Source organism: Juglans microcarpa x Juglans regia, chromosome 4D (genome assembly GCF_004785595.1).
Source record: "Juglans microcarpa x Juglans regia isolate MS1-56 chromosome 4D, Jm3101_v1.0, whole genome shotgun sequence".
NCBI classification, from domain to species: Eukaryota; Viridiplantae; Streptophyta; class Magnoliopsida; order Fagales; family Juglandaceae; genus Juglans; species Juglans microcarpa x Juglans regia.
This window is the reverse complement of record NC_054600.1, coordinates 9,512,726-9,524,765: the sequence shown is the minus strand read 5'-3', so window position 1 is coordinate 9,524,765 and position 12,040 is coordinate 9,512,726.

The window sequence follows — 12,040 nt, the reverse complement described above, 5'->3', positions numbered from 1 at the left end:
CTCAAAAACAATTTTTCTACTACCATTGGATCTGGCTCCCCAGAGAAGGTAAGAGGGTTGTGTCTTTTAAACTTTCCAAAAGAGCAACCCTCTCTCAAATTTTCATGTCTCCTAGTACTCTATGCAATTCTAGAATATATTCTATCAGCCACTTCATCAATTTCATCTGTCTCAGTCTCAATAGACATTTCCTCCTCTAAATTACATTCTGAGGCTGAAATTTCAACAACAGACTTCTTCTTTTGCTTTGGCGGCATATTTACCTATTTTATCAACTCAAGTTGGTTATATAAATAAGAGCACAATAATAGGTCCAGCAAATAATACTATACTAGAATTTACCAAAAATCAATAAACCTCAAATCAGCTTTAGGATGAGAGGCCTCCTTGACCACCACAAGTTGAGCTGCTTTTTAGCGGCTTGAAAGTTGAAATACGACTACCCATACAAATGTTAAATCCCATCAACTTGAATGTAGTATTTGACCTGACAAAGATTCAAGAAGAATACTTAAGAAGTGCAAAGAAGGCTGTAAAAATGGGGGGGATAAAGGAAGCTCAACTGTTGCAGGTAACTTGGTCTCAAACCACCCTGCATCTCATGGAGAAGGGTCAAACAATAGATGGCAGAAGCCTTCCCCCACCAGCTAGAAGAATTTCGTCTACACAAAAGGATGAGAAAAGGAAAAGAGGTTTATATTACATTTGCAATGAGAAATGGAACCAAACTCATATATGAGAGTTTACTTGTTACAAGAAATGGAAGAAGTGGAGGAAGAAAATTCTATAGAAGTGTGCCAATTTCAAGAATATTGGGGACAGTGGTGGGCTTGTTGTTAGTGAAGGTGAACCTGAGATTTCCATTCATGCAATGGCAGAAACTCCTGCCCCAAACACCATGAGGCTATTGGGCAGAATTGGTGGTGAGATGGTGGTAATCTTGGTGGATTCTGGAAACACCCACAACTTCCTAGATCCTTCAGTGGCTAAAAGAGCTCGGATGTGTATAGAGACAGGCCCAAAATTGGCAGTTAAGGTAGTAAATAAGGACACAATTCAAAGTGAAGGTGAAAGGTGTTGCAAGGACATCACTATTAAAATACAAGGTAATCAGTTTGCTTCTTCATTTTATATGCTCAAACTCGGGGTTGTGATGTAGTACTAAGAACCAAATGGTTGAAAACATTGGGCCCTGTTATTTGGGATTTCGCTAATTTGTATATGCAGTTCGATAAGGAGTAGGATAGGGTTGAAGGGGTTAAAAAAAGGGAGTTGTCCTTTGACTATTCTAAGAAGGTGATGAGAAGTTCTATGAGTAAGGGAATGGGCTTGTTATTGCAATTTATAAAATTTATAAACATAGAAGACAGTGAGACAGAACACACCCAGAATTATGTAGTGGTTGACCTCCTTAAGGAGTTAAAAGGGGTATTTGATGAACGAGAAGGTCTATCTCCCCCTAGACCCCAAGACCACAAAATTACTCTTAAAGATGGCACCAACCTATTTCTACCAGACCCAGATACATTTTCCACCAAAAGTCAGATGGAAAAAATAGTCACTAAGCTGCTCTAATTGGGGCAATAAGACCCAATTCCAGTCCATTTTCCTCACCAGTGTTGCTGGTCCACGAGGCGGCTGGGAGTTGGAGAATATGTTTCAATTATAGGGCATTAAACCTAGTGACCATCAAGGATAAATTCCCTATTTCAGTCATTGAGGAGTTATTGGATTAGTTATATGGGGGCAACGATGTTCTTTAAGTTGGATTTGAGGCTAGGGTACCCCAAATAAGGATAGTTCTTGAGGATGTGCATAGGAAGATGAGCTTGAAAATCCATGTAGATTGAAGATTAACGGATGATGAGCTTGAAAATCCACTTGGTCGAACAGTAGGAGTAGACGATTAGAACAGAGATGAGGCCAAGATAGAAAATGGCGACCCTGCATGGGCCCTGTGTGGCCGAAGGAGGGTGACACCTGCTGTTATTATGAAGCCACACACAAGAGAAGAAGTCAGAAGAATAAATGGCCAAGTGCTGAGAAGTAGAGGAAAACGATGTCGCAAACGGTGAGGGCTATACACTACAGTTTGTCATATGACATCATGATCAAAACGCCGCGTTTAATTTATTATGTCTGTTAGTATTTTCCTTTTGTCTATAGTGCTACTAGTTGTAAATTTCCACCTAGGGGCATAAAGGTGGTTACTAAGATATATAAGAAATGTAAGAGAGAGAGAGTAGGTGTCAAATTTGCTTGTAAGAAGATATTTCTGGAGGTTGGGATATGCCTCGATCAGTCTCGATATGTTCTTCATTCCATGAATATAATTTCTACTATATTTCCACCGATTGCTTCTTATTATAATTTATTCCATTACAAGGGTTTATAATAGGTGAGTTGCAACCCTAATCAAAATGAAAGTAATTTGAAAATACAAGAAAGAAAATGTTTATTTTTAAAAGTCGATGAGCAATATCTCTAAAACTCAAATTGCAATGACTATTTAGTACTTACCTGTTTTACATAATTGTTCTTTTCAATAAAAATAATATTTTTCAAAGAGGGTTGTTAGAGACAAACAGATTCCACAAACTAACATGATACCTGTGCCCCTCCCCTCCTTCCCCTTCCCCTTCCCCACTCCCTTTCCCAAACCCTCGAGCCCAGCACTGCCACAACTCTTCACTAACGTCGCCATCGTCACACCTCTCTTGCTCTTCACCGATGTCGTTGTCATGCCCCTCACCTTTGTTGCCCCTCACTGCAGCCCAGTCATCTTCCTTGCCCTGTAATCGATGTCGGAACGTCGTCATTATCGCCCCTAACGGGGCATATACGTGATCTCTCTCTCTCTCTCTCTCTCTCTCTCTCTCTATCTAGGCAGGGGAAGTGAAAGGAAAAAAAAAAAACTTAACTGGCGTAACACGCTGATAGTGTGTCACGTTAGTTTAAGGGACCCCTTTGTGTTTATAGTATTTTCATTTTTCAATTAGTTCTCTTTTTACTTCAAGATGAAAAACGTCCTATTTGTCTACTTTTTTGTTAAGATTATTTAATTTTTCTAAACAATATCTATGTCGTACTTTTTATGGCTTAGACTAGAAATAGATAGATACATTTTGCAACATTTATAAATATTCATATTATTCTTCCTAATAATCATTTTAATAGTTTCAAAAACTTAATGAGTATTGTTATACAGTCAACAGACTCGTTTACCAACACAGAAAATTGAGTTTTCAGTACGTCTCTAAAACAATCTACAAAAGTGCAGTCACTAAAGTCGCAGTACGACATTGCAATAAATAAATTAAAACTATCAGCATTGTTGAATCATTTGTCCTTATAGAGATCAATTTCTTGGCAAATGATTTGGGATTACCTATATTGAGTAATGATGAGTATAGATAGTGTATAAGATCACATATTATTTAAGAAAAAAAAGTTATTTATCTTTATTAGGGGTGTAACCGGTTTGGTTTTATACATTTTTTAGAACCGAACCGGTATATACCGGTTTTGAAAATTAAAAAATCGATATCAAACCAATTCACTATTGAAATCGAAACTTTCGGTTTTTTCGATTTTGGTCTGGTCCGATTTCTTCAATTTTACGGATTATCTATATTAGTAATAATATGATATTACATGTACTAAACTATTAATCTATTTATATTATAGATTAATACATTATATATATAATGTATATATATATATAAATACATTATCTATACATTATATATATTATATACTTTATGTACATTGGAATTTCTTAGGAAACGAAGTTAAAAGAATACAGAACCATTTAAGTATCATTGCTTTAAAAAAAAAAAAAAAAAAAAAGGTGAAAATTCACTCATAGTGGTTTTTAACAAGGATAGACTATAGAAAAGAAAATGAAGTATATTGTGGAGTACTGTATTGATAAGCCATGAAACATCTATTGGTCAACACATTTATGCTAAAAGGCTTTAATGGTGGTCCCGGTGGTGTTCCCACAAAATCTTAATCTACTTATTCTCTTAGAATATAGGAAATCCTTATTTAAAAATTATGTCTCAATAAATTCTTTATTCAGATCTGATTTATCCAGATCCTCTTCTAATATACCTATAGAACATGATAACATCAATCAAGAAGATTATAATATATTAAACATAGAAATAAATTTAAAAGATTGAACAATTCCTAATGTCCCAAAAAATCAAATCTATAAGCATTTCACTTTTTTTTCAAAATTATCATTTCTTATTAATTATACTATTAAAACTATAGAAAAAACTACTAGTTTAAACAATGATTATAAATCACTACAACTATTAATAAAGATGCTATTAAACATTATAAGAAACATAAATATTCTTTCATACATATTGGATTAATACAAGTTGTTATAAAATCACTCACTAAAAGTTGATTAAATGTCTCAGTATTACTATATCTATGAGATGGAAGATATCATAAATTTCTTGACTCATTATTTGGAATGGTAGAATCTAGCATGTTCCAAGACCTAGTTTATTTCAATTGTCATTCTAATTATTCCCTTTCATTATTTAATACTAATATCCTACATTATTTAACACTAAATATTAAAATAAGTGGTTATCATATGATGAAAGAATTAAATCATTTAACTATAGTATAAATTATCCATTATAAACTTACGAAAACAACACTTGAGCCACAAATCTGTATTGCCAATCTAAAAGGCTATACATTATTATTACAATCTAGTACACCAAATTCTAGTATACAAATTATTAAACAGATTTATTGGAATCAAATTACACTTCCTAATGAATGGAAGTTAAATGATAAAACTCCATTATCTAAAATAGAAAACAATGTTATAGAAGATTTAGAATACATAGATAAAAAGACGGACGTATCAGTTCAAATAACTTTTCAACCTTTTAAAAGATCGTTTTCACATTATTTTTTACCAGCACCCTTTAGTTATCACACACTTAGATCTGTTCTTACTTTAGTTTCTCATAATAGATCCAAGAACTTGAACATTCTGATTAGTAGAGTTATTCCTGAAAATATTATTGACACACATGTATATATTGCTAATCCTAGTATATCATCTACCTCTCATAATCCTAAACAATTAAAAAAAACCCTCTTCTCCAACATATTCACAAGTAATTAGAGATGATGCTCAAATATACACCCTTAGTAAGGAAGAATTTAAGATTAATAAAAAATATCTTAAACAAGATTATATGAAAAAAAATAATCAAAAGAGATTATTATTCTTTTCAACTTTTATAAAGATGGGACAAGATTATATTCAAGAGAAATATTATAAGTACTTAGAAGAAATACAAGTTAATATATCTTTCTTCACAAATCAAACCAATTACCAATCATAAATAGAACTACTAATCAATGGATTAAGCAAGAGAGTGATCAAATTGTTTATGAAAAATATCTCCCCTTTGAAGCCATGAAGTATAGCCAAAGAGACACTCAAGTCTTAGCATCACCAATAAATAAATATAATTCTATATCAGAAATTAAAAACACAGATAATATAATCCAACAAAACAATTATACTAATTTATATTTACAAACTATGAGTAAATAATTAGAAAGAATTGAGACCCAATTATCTCCCATTAATCATACTATTAAAGAAGGAAAAGAAACTCTTTTATTTGTTACCCATGAAATTCTATCTCATTTAAAAACTATTTTTTCTAAAAGCAAAAATGATTTATTAGAACAAATCTCTAGTAAATTAGAAAATTTAAATATTACTAAGACTACCTCTACTTCAAAATAACATCATATTAATGTATTAAGTAAAATAGACTCACCTATTTTATCTGATTCTGAAATTAATAATATCGAAAATCAGGTTAAAAATATAGATCTACAAATAAACAAGATTAGAGCAAATCATGCTAATGAATATTCTATTAGAGATTCTAAACGTCATGTATCAATTACTCGTAATTGGTATCCACAGTCAACCCCATCAAATATGCAATTCGAGAAAAGATAACATATAGTAAGATTTGTTTTTCACCAGATGTACTATATGAATAGAACATAGATGGATTATCTAAATATTCAATATTCAATTATTTTCAAGAAATGATTATGGGTGCTAATGTTTATAAAGGAAATGGAAAGACAGATCATCAGGTGGCTCACATTATTGTTACAGGTTTTACTGGTCAATTAAAAGGCTAGTGAGATCATTCTCTTTCAAGTGAATAAATAAATATAATATTAAACCAATATAAACATTACGAAATAATACAAATAATCAAAACAGAACATGACCAACCATTAGAAGATGTTATTAATACTTAATATTCATATTAACTAAGCATTTTGTTGTGATCCTATTCAATTTAAAGAAAAAACCTGTAATTTGTTAATTAACTTAGTATGCCCTCAATTATCTAATTTTTGTTGATATAAAGATGTATTTCTGACTAAAGTTATGATCAGAAATGACTGTCAATAATCATACTGGAAGAAAAAGTTTATAACCCGACTTTTTTATTACTTCGCCCAAAAGGTATGAGAATCATTAGTAAAATCAGATAGTATTATTGATTTAATAAAACTGGTTTAACTATATGTAATGATTAAAGATTAAAAAATCAAATGAATAAAGAAAAGAAATTTTATAAGAAAGAACTAGGTACCTTTTGTAAATAGTTTGGTTATGCTTTATTATTACCTCATTCTAGAAGACATAAAAAATGGAAAAAGAATTTATAAAAATTACTCTAATAAGAAACGAAAATATAAAGTACCTTACAAAGTGATAAAGATAAACAAATTTATAATAAAGCAATAAGAGGTACAAAGAAGTATAATAAAAACAAAAAACAAATTGTTCATTATAAATGTGGAAAAATTAGTCTCTACAAGTCAAATTGTATGGTCAAACAACAAATTAATTAATTAGATATACTTGAGACATTAAAATAAAAATTATTAAATATCTTTATAACACCGTCAAGTGAAGAAGAAGAAAGTTCTTCGGAAGAAATTTATCAATTAAAAGAATCAAGCCTTTCAGAACAATTTTCTGATAGTGAATCAGAAGAAGATGAGGCTCATATTTGTTATTGCCTAAATAAAAATAATTGTATTTATAAAAAAAAATCATTAATGTTCATTCAAAACAAAAATATATTATCTTATAATTAGTTGATAAAATTAATGATCCACAAGAAAGAAAAAATTACTTAATAAAACTAAAAGATACTTTTGATACAAAAACTAATCATACTACTTTAGTATAAGCACCTTATAATGTTTTAGAAATATGAAGTAAGTTTAAAACTGAAAAGAAAAAGTTACATTACAAGACCTACAATAAGAGATTAATGAAATGAAACAAGCAATTAAAAATATGAAAACATCTAATTTTAAATTAGAGATTTCAAATGAACAATTATTATAAGAAATTATTTTATTAAAAATTGATAAAAATATTAATACCCCTAATAAAGAACAAGGAGAATGCTGAACAATAGTTATTGAAGATGACACAGATAATTTCATTGAAGATGACACAGATAATTTCATTAACATCCTTGATAGAATAAACTTTCAGAAATGGTATACTGAAATAATAGTTTTTATTAATCAAGAATTTTCTTTTACAACAATTGTCCTATCAAACACAAGATCAGATTTAAATTGTATCCAAGAAAGATTAATACCTTCTAAATATTTTGAAAAAAGAAAAATTATCTCAAGCTAATAGAAAAAAATTAAATATAAATTATAAATTATTTAATGCAAATATATGTAATAATAGAATTTGATTTAAAACAACATTTATTTTAGTAAAAAATAATAATACTCAAATAATAATGGGAAACCTATTTTCTTTACTGTACACTTTCTCTGTAACAAAAAAAGGAATTTCTACAAAACTACTCGGATAATAAATTCAATTTAAATTTTTATTCATTCCTCTTTCAAAAGAAATCAATTCCCTAAAAGAAGTCTCATTAAGTAAAGAACTTACTTTTTTTAACAAAAGATAAGATTAAAAGAAAAGAAAAATAAATAAATAAATTTTTAAAACCAGAATTAAAATACAAAATAATTGAAGAACAATTAAAAGATTCATTATTAATCCAAAAAATTAACAATTTTAAAATTATAGTTGAAAATATGCTCCAGTATGACAAATGCTTTTTGGAGTAGAAAACAACATATAATTGAATTACCTTATAATTAAAAAATTTCTGAAAAAAATATTCCTACTCAAGCTAGAGCAATTTAAATAAACAATGAATTATTAGAATTTTGTAAAAAAAAATTAATGATTTATTAACAAAATTATTAATAAGGAAAATCTAATCACCATGGAGTTGTGCTGTATATTATGTTAAAAAAATGCATAATTAGAACGGTGAGTTCCTCAATTAGTTATCAATTATAAACCATTAAATAAAGTATTATAATAGATTAGGTATCCAATTCCTAATAAAAAATATTTATTATCTCGTCTTTATAATGCTATTATATTTTCAAAATTTGATATGAAGATTGGATTTTGGCAAATTCAAATTTTTGAAAAAGATCGGTATAAAACAGCATTCACAGTCTCATTCGGACATTATGAATAGAATGTTATGTCATTTGGAGTAAAAAACGCTCATAGTGAATTTCAAAATATTATGAATGAAATATTTACTCATTTCACTCACTTTTAAATAGTTTATATAGATGATGTATTAATTTTTTTTTCATCTATCAAGTAGCATTGGAAACATTTAAATACATTTGTTCAAATTATTAAACAAAATATATTACTTGTTTCATCACTAAAAATAAAATTATTCCGAAATAAAATTAGATTTTTTGGACATAATATCCATCAAGGAATTATTATCCCAATCAATAGAGCAATAGAATTTGCTAATAAATTGTTTGATGAAATAAAAGATAAGCAACAATTACAAAGATTATTGAGAAGCCTTAATTATGTTGCAGATTTTTATCAATCTCTCAAGGCTATTATGTAAATCATTATTTAAGAGATTAAAAAAGAATCCACATCCATGGACAAAAAATATACAAATATTATAAAAAAAAAATTAATCACTTGTTAAGAAATTGTCATGCTTAGGACTTTCATCTGCTCATAATTTTAAAATCATTTAAACTGATGCCTCTGATCTTGGTTATGGAGGAATTATGAAGCAAAAATTATCAACTGATTTGAAACAAATTATTCGATTCCATTCAGGATGTTGGAATCCTATCCAAAAGAATTACAGTACTATTAAAGAAGAAATTTTAGCTATTGTATTATGTATTTCTAAATTTTATGATGATTTATTAAATCAAATTTTTTTTTACTAAGAATAGATTGTAAATCAGCTAAGGAAGTTTTGAACAAAAATATAAAAAAACTTGGCTGCTAATAAATATTTACTGGATGGTAAGCCATATTAAGTATTTTTTTTTTTTTTATATCAAACATATTAAGGGAGAATCTAATTATCTTCCTGACTTTTTATCCTGAGAATTCTTATGGGGAAAATCATGCCATCCTTAAAGTCAAAAGTAAAGTTTAAGTCTTCTTACGCTTGGCCACCATCTTCTCACAATCCTTCACCTTTCTCTTTTACAACTCCACAACCATACAAGGTATTGGGAACATTATCACAACCGAGTAGGCCATCCTACAACTCATTCTCACCACTAGTTTTTCCAAACTTACCAACATATTCAAAAACTATTCTCCTTCTCCTTCTACTCATTCTCAAGTTTTAGTCCTCAACTTTTATCTTAACCTTCTGCATCCTCTATTATTATTAAGACTCACTGGCATCTAGTTTTTTCTATTGAGTCTGAAATCCAGCACCTATCTGATTCTCAAAACTTACTTGATGTCTTTCTCTTACTAGATTGACATTACGTTTCACAAAATATTAAGAAAATTCAACATTTTTATGAGTTTATATTAGTTGACACATATTCAATTATTCTTTCTGAAATTTCTTGTTCTCTTCAAATCCAACATTCTCCACATGCATCTCCAATTATTGTCTTTTATGAAGTTACCATTAAATAAGTCTTCACTTTAGAACAATGGGAAAAAAATCCATATTTGACAAGGAAATTTTCTCATCCTTATAACCCGATATATATGATTATTACGATTACCAGCAAGCATTGACAAAAATATTTTTAAAACAAAAAAAAATTTGCGTCATTCCTGATTCTTCCACTTTGACAAATTACAAGAGATCAAGACACTCCTGCGATGAGTTTTACTATGATGGGATTATTATGAACTTGAACCTCTTCTTCTTCTTATCATTCTTCAAGAAAGTTTTAAAATTTTCTCATTACAAAATGATTATCTACTTGCATTAAAACATTGTCCATCTTTTCTTATTTTCTTCCTCAAGACAAAATTAAACTGGATTATGATGTTAGAATATGTTATCAAACCTCATCCCTCTTTCAATACCATTATGTTCTTAGCCCGCCAAGTCTCCGTCAAATGGTGGGGAAAATATAATCATGATCATATCATAAAAATGTTTTCAAAGATTACCAAAGTCCATGGAATTCTAGTCCAGCAAGGTGGATTTCAAGCTCAATTAGCATCCATTACTAGTAAGAAGGACTTGAGGAAATTAGTTGAGGTAATGTCACAAGTCTTAGACAGCGATGATGAAGAAGACTCACTGTTACATCAAGTCAGATTATCTCTATCACAAGAAGCCACATCATTACTAGTGCAACATGCCTCTCCTTCTCAAACTCAATAGGCCTCTCATTGTCATGCTAACTCTTCTTTCCATCTAACACAGCTCATGGATTCTCAAGATCTGCTTGATCTGGAACTTGTAGATTATGACCCTCAGATTATGATGTGATTTTAGAAAATTATTACTTTTTCAATTATTCAACATAACAATCACTTTAAGACAAAAGTAAAAGTATTATTGATTAATGTCAGAAGCATTATCTCTTCAGAACCACTAATGGATAAAGATAAGCAACTTTAAGTGCTCATTATCAGATTACTGTTCAATTCCTTTCAGAAGCATTATTGGTGCCACTCATCCATTATCCGCCGATGCATGAAGACAAAACCTTAGGCGTCCATTATTGAATTACTATGTATAAAGTTACCGTTTTAGTGTCTATAAAGGAAGCCTGTAAACAAATGAAAGCATTCAGAAAAATCTCATATGTAGCCCTTCTTTTCTCTCAATCCTCACTTCCGAAATAATCTCTCTGTGTAAAACTTCATTCATGTCTTTTGCTTTAAATCTTTTTGAGAATTAATCTCGTTGTAAGTATTATGTTTTTAATGAAGTCAAATTTATCAACTATGATTTCTATCTTTTATGTTTACATAATTAATAATTCATAGATATGATCGGTTATACCGCCTGTATATATTGTTTCATGCATATGGCTGGTTATACCATATATTATTATATTATAAATTAATTATAAATTATAATTATTACCTATGATACGTTATTTAACTTAATATTAATGTTTATATTTAAAATTAAAATTTTATGTTATATTAATTTTATATTATAAGATTAAAATTTATATGTTATATTAAATGTTATATTAAAAATTATAAGATTAATTTTATATTATATGGCAAGTTAATATATAATATATATTAATATATATTATATATATATAATCCACACCGTTTTAGGACCAGTTTCGATTTTTAAGAATTGCTACCGCACCAAACCACTTACAAACCGGTTTCTAGGTTTTTTTTACACCTCTAATTTTTATAATGATTTCGATGAAACTCCAATTATAATATAGACTAGTTATTTTGAAATACAGCCTATATGTGCTTAGGCCACCATTGAGCCATTGCATGATTGGCCAAGAAAAATTGGGATTCAACTATTTTAGCTCCATTTTCCAACTTATTTTCTTTGCACCTTTATAAATCTGTTATGGAATTTTTGTTAGTTTACCCGACCCTCTTTTGCCATTATTAATATATATCATTTGCATAGGAATTAACAACTAACTTTTT